The sequence below is a fragment of the Musca autumnalis genome, unplaced genomic scaffold (genome assembly GCF_047663935.1).
Source record: "Musca autumnalis isolate F117 unplaced genomic scaffold, ASM4766393v1 scaffold_2, whole genome shotgun sequence".
NCBI classification, from domain to species: domain Eukaryota; kingdom Metazoa; phylum Arthropoda; class Insecta; order Diptera; family Muscidae; genus Musca; species Musca autumnalis.
The window spans coordinates 34380621-34393884 of record NW_027411755.1 but is presented as its reverse complement, the minus strand read 5'-3'; the positions used below and the strand labels follow the sequence as shown (position 1 = coordinate 34393884).

Here is a 13264-nt window from a genome sequence, read left to right as displayed (position 1 = left end):
ATATTACGAATGCCAAATTTTGGACCCTCTGGTTGCTTCGTTCGAGAGTTTTTGTGAGTACCAGCCATACAGACAGACGGACATTGCCCAATCGACTCCGAATTGTTTGAAACATATTTCGTCCAAACATACTTAGGTTCTTAACCCTTATTTCGAAAAGGCACATTTTTGATCGTATCAAAGTGTTTATACCCCCTATAGCCTAAAGGCTGAGGGTATAAAAACTAAAAGACCTTCCTATAGAAGACCAAAAGATCTCTTTATAGTCTTCTTATAGAGGCCAACATTTATTTTTATAGAAGGCCAAATACTCTTCTTATAGATGGCAAAAAATCTTTTTATGGAAGACTTAAAGTTCTGCTTATTGAAGACTAAACGGTCTTCTTATACGAGGACTACTTGAAAAGTTTATGGCCTAATAATGAAAACTAATAACATATATCATCAGAAATAGTTTTATTGTTCTGTAAAGTATCGTCCAACATGACTAATACATATTTGCCAATTGCCAGTGACGTATGCAGGGGGGTGGCACAGGTCCTCAACCTCCCCGAAATGACAATAGTTTATACTATTTTTTAAATTTTGCTTGCAAAAAGTCACATTGGTCTAGTGGGCCTCCTCGAAATGGTTTCCTGAGCACCTTAGTACCAAGTGCTGAAGCAAATGAGACAAAATTCCTCACCGACTGAGATCTCTAAATGCATTTTGAACATTTTTAAAAAGAAAAATGTTGATTTTTTGTTTTTTGAACAAACATTTATTTTTATACATTTGCTTTATTTTTGTTAAAATAACCGCTTACGTAAATACGTTGACTTTTTTATATATTGAAGATTATATTCAATTTCAATAATAAATCGCAATTTTAATCCGATCGTCACCAAATTTTGGGTGTTGATGAAGGAGGGGAAGAAGCCTATTGATTTTGGTGATGGGGGATAATATTCTGGGGTCGGCATGGGCAAATACTTATTTGGAGAAAAAATCAAAATTTTATTTCAAAGCGAATATATCCGCTTTTATATGGGGTATATCAAAAGCAACCCCTGCTAATGAATGAAGAAAATATCAGCTTTGCAACAATGTAACGTAGGTTGTCGTAGGTGTTCAAACAACGAAGATATCGCAAAAGCCGCTAATAGAACACAACTTTTCATTTTGCGATTTTATTAATAATGACGAATATCACAGCTTTGGTTGGGGACGTTCCAAAAACAAAGTCTGACTATGAAAGTAGAAAATCCCATCTTTACAATGATGTAAAGCAGGTTGGTGTAAGTGGCCAAATAACGGAGATATCGCGATAGTCTCTAATACATCCCATTTTTAAATCGTCACGAAATTTTGGGTGTTAATGGGGTCCCACAGAGGAAAAAACCTATTGATTTTGGAAATGGTCGGATATTATTCAGGGGTCGGAATGTGAAAAAAAACTTATTTGGAGAACGTTTTATTTCAAAGCGAATATCTCTCTTCTCTAAGAGGTATATCAAAAGCAAAATCTAGCAAGGAAAGTAGAAAATATCACCTTTACAACGATCTGAAGTTGGTTGTCATAGGTGGTCAAACAACAAAGATATCGCAATATTCGGTAATGCATCCCTTCTTCCATTTTTTTGTGCAATCACACTGCAGGTCGGAATTTTAATCGGATCCTCACGAAATTTTGCAGGTTGATCAGGGTCTCACATAGAAAGAAGCCTATTGATGGTTGGCGTACATCCGACTTTTCCATTTTTATATTTGTACTGACGATACACTTAAATGCGTTTCAACAGAATTGACCTGTATTAACGAAGACATTCAGAGCAAAGGCGCTAAGCTATCCCAATTTTAATATTTTGTATTTTACCAGTCAAAAGCTTATGCACAGAAGTAGTGGTGTAGGGTATCATATAGTCGGTCCCGACCCGACGATAGCCTTGGTTGACTGGTTTCTTGATGTGCGAGAATAAAAAGAAGTCAGGCAAGCAAATTGTTGTATACCATTCGGTATTAGGATCATAGAAACATCTTTTGAAGCACCGCCATAACATTTTTTCAACACTTTTTTGCACCAAACGACACGAGCCTTTTTTGAGCGATTGTCAAGTTGTGAGGGATTCGACTTGAAAAAACATTTTTTTGCGGAGGGTTGTTCATGCCCAAGAAGGAAGAAATGCCCAGAACAAATGCCCAAGGATGTCTCTCTCTCACGGTATGTCACATCTTGACAATGTTTAATTACACTATGCAACACTGAAAATGCAAACAACTTCTACTATGTATTTTTTGAAAGTACATATTGAGACTACAAAAACCCTAGTAGTATTTTATCCTGTCAGATCCAGGTCGTACTTTATGGTCTCATCTAAACCGGGCTAAATCTACAGTTTTTTGCATTTATCAATCATTTATCTCTGAAACAATTAGGAATTTGGCCTTGCTGTCTTTGGCAATATTGTAGCCCTAAAGTAGCAGAACCTTTCTTTTAAACACACCACATAAAAAAAGATGGGGATCTGAGGCATCAAAATCGATAAAATATAGAAAATTTTACATAATTGCTGAAATTGTGGTGAGTATCAGCTAAACTATTGAGAGTTGAACCAAGTAACGTTTTGTAAAAATATTCCAAATAAAGTTCTCAGCAATTCTTCAGAACCTTCTGAAATTCTACAATGCTTACTTCATGTTATTTTGCATCATATCTTTTACAGCAGGTACTTCAAACACAGTTCACATCAACAGTTTATTCTCGCATTTCGGATCTCACCACATTATTGACATATTTATTGAATGGTCGTTGAAAAATATGCTAAAAACAAGTAAAAAAGTGTCAGTCGACTTTGCCGACAGATATATACCCTCAGCTAATGTGAAGCCAAACTTTCACCTCCGGACAGATCGAATGTATTTAAGGTCTCTTCAGAATTTTGTGGCCCTTTTTAGACATGTGAACATTCCGACAAAAATGTGGATTATGAATTAACTGCACTAATACACAAATGTTTTCCCAAGAAATATGGACTTGCCTCTGAAAAAACTTATACCCTCGTAATGGAGGTAGCGAATGCAAATCACTTCGACAAAAATCAAAGTGATTCGAGAGCAGGTCTTAAAGAGAACTTATCCGAAATTGTGTGTGAGAGGTACCAGAAGGAGTAGACAAATATAGTCCATATTTGAACCTGATCTATATCTGGTAGATATATTAGGATGTGCAAAGTATAGATTACATCGGTCACTCCTTTCAAGAGTTATCGTGCGCAATTTTTTTCCGAAAAATTTTGAAGTTTTGTGGGGAAGGTACCTGAAGGAGTGGACCGATATAGGCCATCTTCGAATTTAAAATATGTTTTGATAAAATATTACAAAGGCCAAATTTTGGACCAAATCGACAGATTCGTTCGAGAGTTAGCTTGCCCTCCAACCACTACACAATGTGTCATAGAGGCTTTTTGCACCTTTCCGGCCATTTTCTCAGGTAGTATGGACTTGCCCCTGATGAAATTTGTACCGTCGTATGGGGGGAGTGAATACAAGTTGTTGCAATAAAAATCAAAGCGATTCGAGAACAGGTCCTAAACTGAACTTATCCGAAATTTTGTGTGAGAGGTACCCGAAGCAGTGGGCCGAATGAGTCCATATTGGAACCTCATCTAAGTCTGGTAAAAATTTCGCGCTGTGCAAAGTATGGACCAAATCGGTTACTCCCTTCAAGAGTTATAGTGCCCACAAATTTTCCGAACATTTTGGAACTTTTGTGGGGGAGGTACCGGAAGGAGTGGACCGATATAGCTCATCTTCGAACTTAAATTCCAAATTGTCCGAAACACATTTCGTCCAAACATACTTGGGGCCTAAAACCATTATTTCGATGAGGCACATTTTGCCCGTATGAAAGTGTATAATAAAGTATATACCCTCGTGATCATAAATGCTGAGGGTATAAAAACCTACAAATGTGACCTGAACATCTATATCTCAAAAATGGTAAAACCTACATATCATAGCAGTAAATCCTCTGAAGAATTTTCACACCCACAAAATTTTCTTTAACCCCATTTCGATAGTACTTGCGGTTTCCAAGCAAAGTCGCGAAAACCTAAAATAAACGTAAAAATGTGAATTTTGGCCGCGATTTATTTAAAAATCCCTCCAGCGATTTTTTCTTGTTTTCGGATTTTTTCTCACCTTTGAACATTGCTGTTTCAGAATCCGCGAAAACTTCCCAGATGTAAGCGGTTATCATTTAAAGTTAGTTTTTTTAGTGCACCCTGCATGACATTGTTTTATAGGGGGCCATACAGTCAGTACAATGTCCCGATTTGAATTTCTATATCTCGAAAATGGTAAAAGCTATAAAAATACCATTGAGGTCAATATTGTAGAGAATTTTCACCGCTATAACACTTTCTTTAATCCCATTTCGAAGGGGCTTGCTGGTCCCAAGCAAAATCGTGAAAACCTAAAAAAAATTTGACCGCGATTTCCCTCCGGCGATTTTTTTGTTTTGATTTGATTTTTCTCATCTATGAACATTGTAGATTCAGTAACAGCAAAAACTTCCCAGGTTTAAGCACCTTTTATTTAAATTTAGTTAAGGCGTACCGTGATAAAAGATTCCTCAATAATTTATTCACAGAACGAACACGTCTATCGCAACTTTGAAGCTAAAAAAGTCGTTGTTAACATTACGATAAAATATATATTTTAAATGTACCGTTATTCCGTTCTGAATAACTTATTGTAATTATTATGTATGCCGTTAAGTACACACGGTGCTCCTTAACTAATTTTAAATGGAAGGTGCTTACACCTGGGAAGTTTTTGCAGATTCTGAAACTACAATGCTCATAGATGAGCAATATCAAGAAACAAAAAAAATCGACGGAGGGATTTTCAAATAAAACGCAATTTAAATTCACATTTTCAGGGGTTCTTTAGGTTTTCACGACTTGGCGTGGAAACCGCAAGTCCTATGTAAATGGGTCCAAAAAAAAAAAAATGTTGTAGGTGCGAAAATTCTCCAAAAGATTGTCCTTTATGATATTTTCGTAAGTTTTACCTTTTTTGGGATATAGAAGTTGAAAATGAGACAATGCACTGACTGTATCGCCTCCTTATAAAACAATGAAATAAATCATCCAATCTTGTAGAGAATTTTGATATGATTTTCAGTTTCCAAGCAAAATCTTGAAGAGTTAAGATAAAAACCTAAAATTTTTAACTGAACCTCTGTATCTCAAAAATGGTAAAACCTACGAAAAAAACCTACAGGTCAGTCTTGTAGAGAACTTTCACAGCTACAACATTTGCTTCAGACTCGTTTCGATACGATTTGCGGTTTCCAAGCAAAATCGTGAAAACCTAAAAAAACCCTAAAATTGTGAATTTTGATCGCGATTTATTTAAAAATCCCTCCGGCGATTTTTTCTGTTTTTTTCTGTTTCTTATCTATGAAAATCCCGCGAAATCTTCCCATGTGTAAGCGGTTTTCATCAAAAGTTAGATAACACGTTCCAAATTTTTTCGAAATTAATTTTTGTGTATTTATTAATTAATTATTAATATTATTTAAAAGTCCTTTAAACGGTCACCAGGATGCGAAAACGAAAAATAAAAAATGTCAATTTACTCCATTTTGCCTATAGTTTCAGACGTATAAAGACCGGTTCATGTGTAATATTGACTGTCGGACGGAGTTATCAACAAAAAATTATTTTATAAAAACTTATGTTATTTAATAGTCAATGAACTGCCTTCAGCTGGTCAGTAAGAAATGTGGCGCTTTTTTAAGAACTTTCTAGCGACTGTCTAAAAATACGTCAGTTCTGATCATTCTAACTGAACATTTTTCGTGTTCCTCCATTTAGATAACTCGTTAATTATTGAATAACATAACGTTTTTTAATAAATGCATTTTTTACTAATTAACAACTGTTTTTTTTTTAAAGTCGCTCAGCTTGACAATTCAACGAATTTTCAGTTTCTCAACTCAATCCATCATCAATTAAAACAATCAATAGTTGGTATATGAAAGAATTGAATTGAATTTATTCGGCTATCATCTGTCTGTATGGAGTATTTCATTTTTCTTATGTCATGCTTCATTGCACTCCGGTCCCCTTAGTTAGTTTCTTCTATTGAAGTAGTATTCTGAAATTTTGTCTATTGGGTTGCTTGGCATAAATGGGGGTATTGCTCTTCTCCTTACGTTTCTTGGCGGTATTTAAGATGCCGCATTGCTTGACTTCTATCGTGTTTCTGTAGCATATCTAAACATATGCTATTGTCTTTATTGTTGCAATTGAAATTTAATTTTTTTCTTTTTGCTGTTGGTTTTATTTTCATGTTGCAACAATCTGTTTTTTTGTCATGTCTTGCAGTTATCTGCCTATGTTCCATCTTGCTGCTGCTACTTGCTGCAAATAATATAACCGCACAATAGATGGAGCAGTAGTTAACAACAACATTTGCCTTACATGTCGTTGACAGAATCGTAACAATTAATATTATTTACAACATTAAAGTAAGAGTGGTGCTGGTGCTGCTGGTTGATTTGGTGGGGGGAGGGGAGTTGGAGAAGAGCACAAGAAACCACCATAGTGCATTGAATGTTTGCTGTTGGTTTATTTTCAGATCTTTAGTTAAGAAAAAAATACATGGTTAACAAGTTGCTTTGGCTCTGTGGCTAAATGTTACAACATTGTTGTTGGCTTGTTGTCTTCCCAATTTGGTGACATCTCAAATAGCTTCGAACACCATAAAGCAATAAATAACAAATAAAAAGACTAGAGAATGAATCCAAACAAGGTTTATCTTTAGATGCGTATCATTTCTACTATAGCACACTATGCGGAATCACAACACAGAGTTGTGAATTATATTTGAAATTGAATTAGATAATCTAGTTTTGATAATAAATTATTTTTGCAATAAAAAAAACAATATAAATGGAAGGGGTTTTAAATAATGGAAGGGTTTTTTTATAGAAGACGATAATGTCTCCTTGTAAAAGAACACAAAATCGTAGCCTTCTTATGGAACGTAACAAGTAAGAAAGTATCAGTGCTGATGGAGATATACCCTCAGTCACTGACCTGATACATAATAATTGTTCCACAAACATCCCAAAGGGACAAGGCAGACTTCTCTCATATCAATGAGTGTACCCCGATTCATATTAGCTCAATGATATGGGACAGTTTATCGCCGAGTCCGAACGGCGTGTCTATGACACCACTTTTGTTGAGAAGTTTTACATGGCTGCAATACTCAGGAAATGTCGCCAACATTACTGAGGGGTATTTTGCCACCGTTGAAAAGTGATTTGATGTTGCCTGACCGGGGAATCGAACCCACGACCTTATGTGTGCAAGGCGGGTGTGCATACCATTGCACCACGGTGGCACCCGACCTGATACATGATTGGATGAAATAATACGATATGCAAAGTCTGCACCAATTAGAATCTCCTTGCGAAAATTATCTTGCGGATTTGCCATTTCAGTTGGTGCCGTTATGGTTTCTTGAAGCATTTACTCCAACATCTCAGGATGTATGGACTTACATACTTAGGAGGCTCTGCTTGCGCACAGAACATTTGTTCCATAAGCCGAACTAAGGATAGATTTCCATTTTCGCCGATCTCTAGCAATCTCTTTCCAGGTAGTGGGAATACCACGATCTTCGATGTCATCTTTCGCCTGTTCTTTCCATCGAAGTCTTGGCCTACCAACTTTTCGTTTACCGCCTTGTGGCTCATGTGCATACGCCTTTTTAGCGGGGTAATCATCGTTCATTCTTATGATATGACCAAGCCAACGTAATCGTTGTAACTCAATACGCTTAACTATGTCGTTGTTAGTATATATCTGGTATAGCGCTCGTGGTTCATTCGACGCCGATATTCATCACCAACGGAGATTGGACGGTATATATTTCGGAGAAGTTTTCTCTCGAACACCAAAAAATGCTGTCTTATCTGCTTGCGCAAGTATCCATGCTTCGGAGCAATACATTAGCACAGGTAGTATCAGTGTTTTGTAGAGTGTGACTTTAGTTTCACGAGAGATGGCCTTGTTTCTAAACTGCTTACTTAGTCCAAAGCAGCATCTATTTGCCAATATTATTCGTCTGCTTCGTCAGAACTGATTTTTATACCCTCCACCATATGGAGGGTATAATTAAATTTGTCATTCCGTTTGTAACAATCGAAATATTCGTCGGAGACCCTATAAAGTATATATATTATTGATCAGCATAAAATTCTATGTCGATTTGACCATGTCCGTCTGTCCGTCCGTCTGTCTGTCTGTTGAAATCAAGATACAGCTCGCAATTTTAAAGATAGAGAGTCAAAATTTGGTACAAATGTTTTTATTACTTGCAGGATGGTTGGTATTGAAAATGGGACATATCGGTCCACGTTTTGATATAGCCCCCATAGAACGGTACCTCCCGATTTTCGGTATTTTTAAGGTTTGAGCTTCATTATCCTACCAAAATGGCTGAAATTTGGTACGTAGTCTTCTTTAGGGGTGTAAAACTTTCCCCCAGAATTTTGTCGGTATCGGTCCACACCTTCATATAGCCTCCATAGAACGGTACCTCCCGATTTTCGGTATTTTTAAGGTTTTAGCTTCATTTTCCTACCAAAATGGCTGAAATTTGGTGCGTAGTCTTCTTAAGGGGTACAAAACTTTCCCCCAGAATTTTGTCGGTATCGGTCCACGCCTTCATATAGCCCCCATATAACGGTACCTTCCGATTTTCGGTATTTTGAAGGTTTTTGCTTCATTATCCTGCCAAAATGGCTGAAATTTGGTACGTAGTCTTCATTAAGGGTATAAAACTTTCCCCCAGAACTTTGTCGGTATCGGTCCATGCCTTCATATGGCCTCCATAGAACGGTACCTCCCGATTTTCGGTATTTTGAACGTTGTGGCTTCAATATTCCACCGAAATGGCTGAAATTTGGTATTTAGACTTCGTTGGGGGTACTCAAACTTCCCCTTTAAATTTGTCGGTATAGGTCCACGCCTTCATATAGCCACCATGGAAAAGTACCTCCCGATTTTTCGTACTTTGAAGGTTGTGTCTTCAATATTCCACCAAAATGGCTGAAATTTTGTATTTAGTCTTCAATGTGATATAAAACTGTTCACCAGAAATATGTCTGTACAGGTCCACGCTTTCATATTGCCCCATTTCTGACTAAAATTCGTCGGTATAGGTCCACGTTTCGATATAGCCCCCATAGAACGGTACCTCCGGATTATCGTAATACTGAAGATTGTGACGTCAATATCCAACCGAAATGGCTGAAATTCGTTATTTCGTCTTCCAAGAGTTATAAAATATTCCAGAAGAGTATTATCAGTATAGGTCCACGTCTTCCTATATCCCCATAGAAGCTTACTTCTTGATTTCGGTATTTTTTAGTTTTAGCCACATTCTCTTACCGAAATATAGGAATTTTGGTATTTAGTCTTCTTTGAGCCTAAAAACTTTCCGTCAGAAATTTGTCGGTATAGATCGACGTTTTGAAATAGTCCCCATAAAATGGTGCCTCACATTGTTTTACCGAAATTGCTGAAATTTAGTATTAAGTCTTCTTCATACACGAAAGGAAACTAATTATTCCATTTTACTTCAATACAAATTGTGGTGGAGGGTATAACAAGTTCGGCCCGGCCGAACTTAACGCCGTTCGTACTTGTTTTTTGTTTTATTTATGGCAGTGCCGAGGTAGATGAAGCCGTTGATCTGGTTTCAGTTGATGCATTGTCCGTCGATACCATCAATTTCGTCTTATCTACGTTCACTGTCATCCCTGCTCTAGCAGATTCTTCTTCTTCTCTCATAAAGCTGTTAATCACTGTTTGTTCCGATCGACCTATGATGTCGATGTCGTCGGCAAAAGCGAGTAGCATGTGGTTCTTATTGTATATCGTGCCATTTCTGTTTGCCTCAGCATCTCGTATGATTTTTTTCAACAGTGTGTTGAATAGATGACATGAAGCCTCTTTTGGTGGTGAACTCCTCAGAGAGGTTCTTCCCTATTTTAACATTATGATCGCATTTTTGTTATCGTCATCTTGCAAAGTCGTATCACCTTTGCGGGGATACCAAACTCAGTCATGGCTTGAAATATTTTTGTACGTAATGGACTGTCAAAGGCAGCCTTGTTGTTAACAAAAAGATGGTAGGTGTCGATCTGTTTCTCTTGAGTTTTTTCCAGTATTTGCCTTAGGGTGAAAATCTGGTCAATGGTGGATTTGCCAGGTCTAAAGCCGCATTGATATTGGTCTATTATATCATTGACTATTGACTGTAGTCGTTCGCATGGTATACTGAATATAATTTTATAGGCGATGGGGAGCAAACTTAAGGCCTGCGTACATAAGCTGCTCTGCCTGATTGCCTTGCTTTCCTGCTTCATTTTTGACATAATAAAAATAAAAGAATAAAGAAGACCGAGGAAATTTCAAACTGGGTTGCACTTTTCTTTTTTATTCTTTTATCAGAAGTAAGCAAGGTAAGCAGGCAAGGCAGCTTATGTACGCAGGCTTTTATGCCTCTATAATTGGAACATACAGTCTTATCTCCTTTTTATTCCAATCATTAGGCATGTTTTCCTCCTGCCATATGGTGTTAATGAGCTTGTGCATGCATCTTATCAACTCGTCCCCTCCGGTTTTGAACAGTTCAGCCGGTAGCCCGTCAGCTCCTGCTGCATTATTATTTTTCAATCTACTTATTGCTGTCATAACCTCACTATGGCTGGGCGGAATGCATTCATTTCCGTCATCTGGGATTGGTGCTGTCGCATTGTCATAATTGCTGCTGCTTGTTATCAATAACTTAGAAAAATGTTCTTTCCATGCCTGGAGTACACTTTCGGTATCAGTTACCAGGTTTTCATGTTCGTCTCTACAGGAGAAAGTGCTTGTACCGAAGCCATCAGTTTGATGTTTCACTCTTTGGTAGAATTTTCTGGCTTCATTTTGACTCCTGTACATCGCGAGTTCTTTACATTTGCGCTTTTACATTTCGCTCTTCTTTCTGCGGAGAGACGTTTCTTCTCTCTTCTTTTTTTCCCGATATCGCTCTAGCGTACTACGCGTTGCTACTGATTGTAATGTCTCCTTATTCCTTTGTGCGTTGCATTCTTTTCTCTAGTAGCAGCACGACACTCTTCATCGTACCATGTGTTCTTTGGTGGAGGTTTTTCTTATTCAAGCACAGTTCTTGCAGCTGTTTGCATGGATGGGGTAATCCTTTGCCATTATGCTTATATGTTATCGGAAAAAGGAGTGTTTATTTTCAACATTTGCGTTAGTTGAATGGAATATGTTGTGATTGTCTTCTGGGATTGCAGCTTTTCGATGTCCAGCTTTCTCGCTGTGTTGGGACGTATTTTATTCGCTACGTTCAGCCGCGTGCGTACCTTGGCTGCAACAAGTTAGTGATCCGAGTCGATATTTGCTTCTCGAAATGATCTCACGTCCAGCACACACGGCATGCGTCCATCAATCACAACATGATCAATTTGGTTTCTTGTTTTATAATCTGATGACTTCCATGTGGCCTTGTGTATATCGGGATGTCTAAACTTGGTGCTGCTAATTACCATGTTCCTGGCAGCTGCGAAATCAATCAGCCTCATTCCGTTATTGGATGTTTCACTGTGGAGGCTAAATTTACCAACTATAGAGCCAAAGATATTCTCCATTCCAATTTTTGCATTAAAGTCACCTAGAATGATTTTAATGTCATGGGCAGGGCATCGTGCGTACGTTTTCTCAAGTCGCTCGTAGAAAATATTCGAATTGTTGCTAGTCTTTCATCTACTGGAGTGAATCTAGAGACGAGTTCTTTAAGCCTATGGCTAACTACAAATCCACCGCCAAATTCCCGTCTGGTGTCATGGCAGCTATGGTATAGTACACCTTTAGGTATTGGTATAGGTTGCGTGGTTTTCTGTTTTGTCCATTGTATTTCTTGTATGGCAATGATATCGTCATTGTACTCATGAAGTTCTTTCGCTAGTGCGCGAACTGTACCATCTGAATTTAGTGTTCCTACATTCCATGTGCAGATTCGCAGATCATGGTCCTTAAAACGTTTGCGGAGGTCGTCAACATTTGGGGGATTTGTTTCTCTTTTCCTTTGTTTTTTCATGGTAATAGGCTTTTTTTTTATAAGGGAGGGTTACCAACCCTTCGCCTAAAGGAGTGGACCGCCCCTACCCCAAATGGGCTTGCATATTCGAGTCCGATCTATATCTGGAAAGAAGAATACGATGTGCAAAGTTTGGACCACATCGATTGCTCCCATCGAGTGATATCTTTCACACCATTTTACAGAAAGATTTTGAACTTTTGTGGGGGAGGTAACCGAAGGAGTGGGCCGATATGACCCATCTTCAAACTTAAACTAAGTTTGGACAAAATATTACGATACCCAAAATTTGGTTCGAATCGGTTGATCCGTTGGAGAGTTATCGTGCGCACCAACCTGACAGACACACTGATGGACGGACATGGCTAAATCGACTCCAAATTGTCTGAAACGGAACACATTTATAGAGAAACCCAAGGTCTTTTTTTATAAAAGACCACAAGGCCTCCTTACATAGAAGAAAACAATATATTCTTGTAGAAGATAAGATGAGCTTCTTATAAAAGTTCTTTTCTCAGAAGACTTCAATGTCCTCTTATAGAAATCCATACGGACCACAGGTTTTTTTATATAGAAGCCCATATCTTCTTCTAATATAGAAGACCAGAAGGTCTTTTTATATAGAAGATCACAAGGTCTTCTTATATAGAAGACCCTAACTTCTTCTTATATAGAAGACAACAAAAGGACTATAGACCACATGGGTTTATTTTAGAATCACAATGTCTTCTTACAGAAGGCCACAAGATCTGCTTTTTATAGAAAACCACAAGGTTTTTTGTTTAAGAAGATCACAATATCTTCTTCTTATAGAAGACCACAAGGTCTTCTTCTTATAGAAGACCACAAGGCCTTCTTCTTATAGAAGACCACAAGGTCTTCCTCTTATAGAAGTCCACAAGATCTTCTTCTTATAGAAGACCACAAGGTCTTCTTCTTATAGAAGACCACAAGGTCGTCTTCCCATAGAAGACCACAAAGTCTTCCTCTCATATTAGAACTCAAGGTCTTCTGCTCATAGAAGACCACAAAGTCTTCTTCTTATAGAAGGTCATAACGTATTTTTCTTATAGAAGACCACAAGGTCATC

General features: G+C 37.7%; 1 protein-coding gene and 1 pseudogene across 2 annotated transcripts in view; one reads left to right on the top strand and one right to left on the bottom strand.

Annotated features, from left to right (window-relative positions):
* Ance-3 (angiotensin-converting enzyme Ance-3) overlaps nucleotides 1-13264 on the top strand; it is a 511373-nt gene that overhangs the window by 396649 nt on the left and 101460 nt on the right. The gene's annotated exons all lie outside the window — the stretch shown is intronic.
* Nucleotides 10563-13264, bottom strand: part of LOC141394829 (uncharacterized) — an 82989-nt pseudogene continuing 80287 nt past the window's right edge.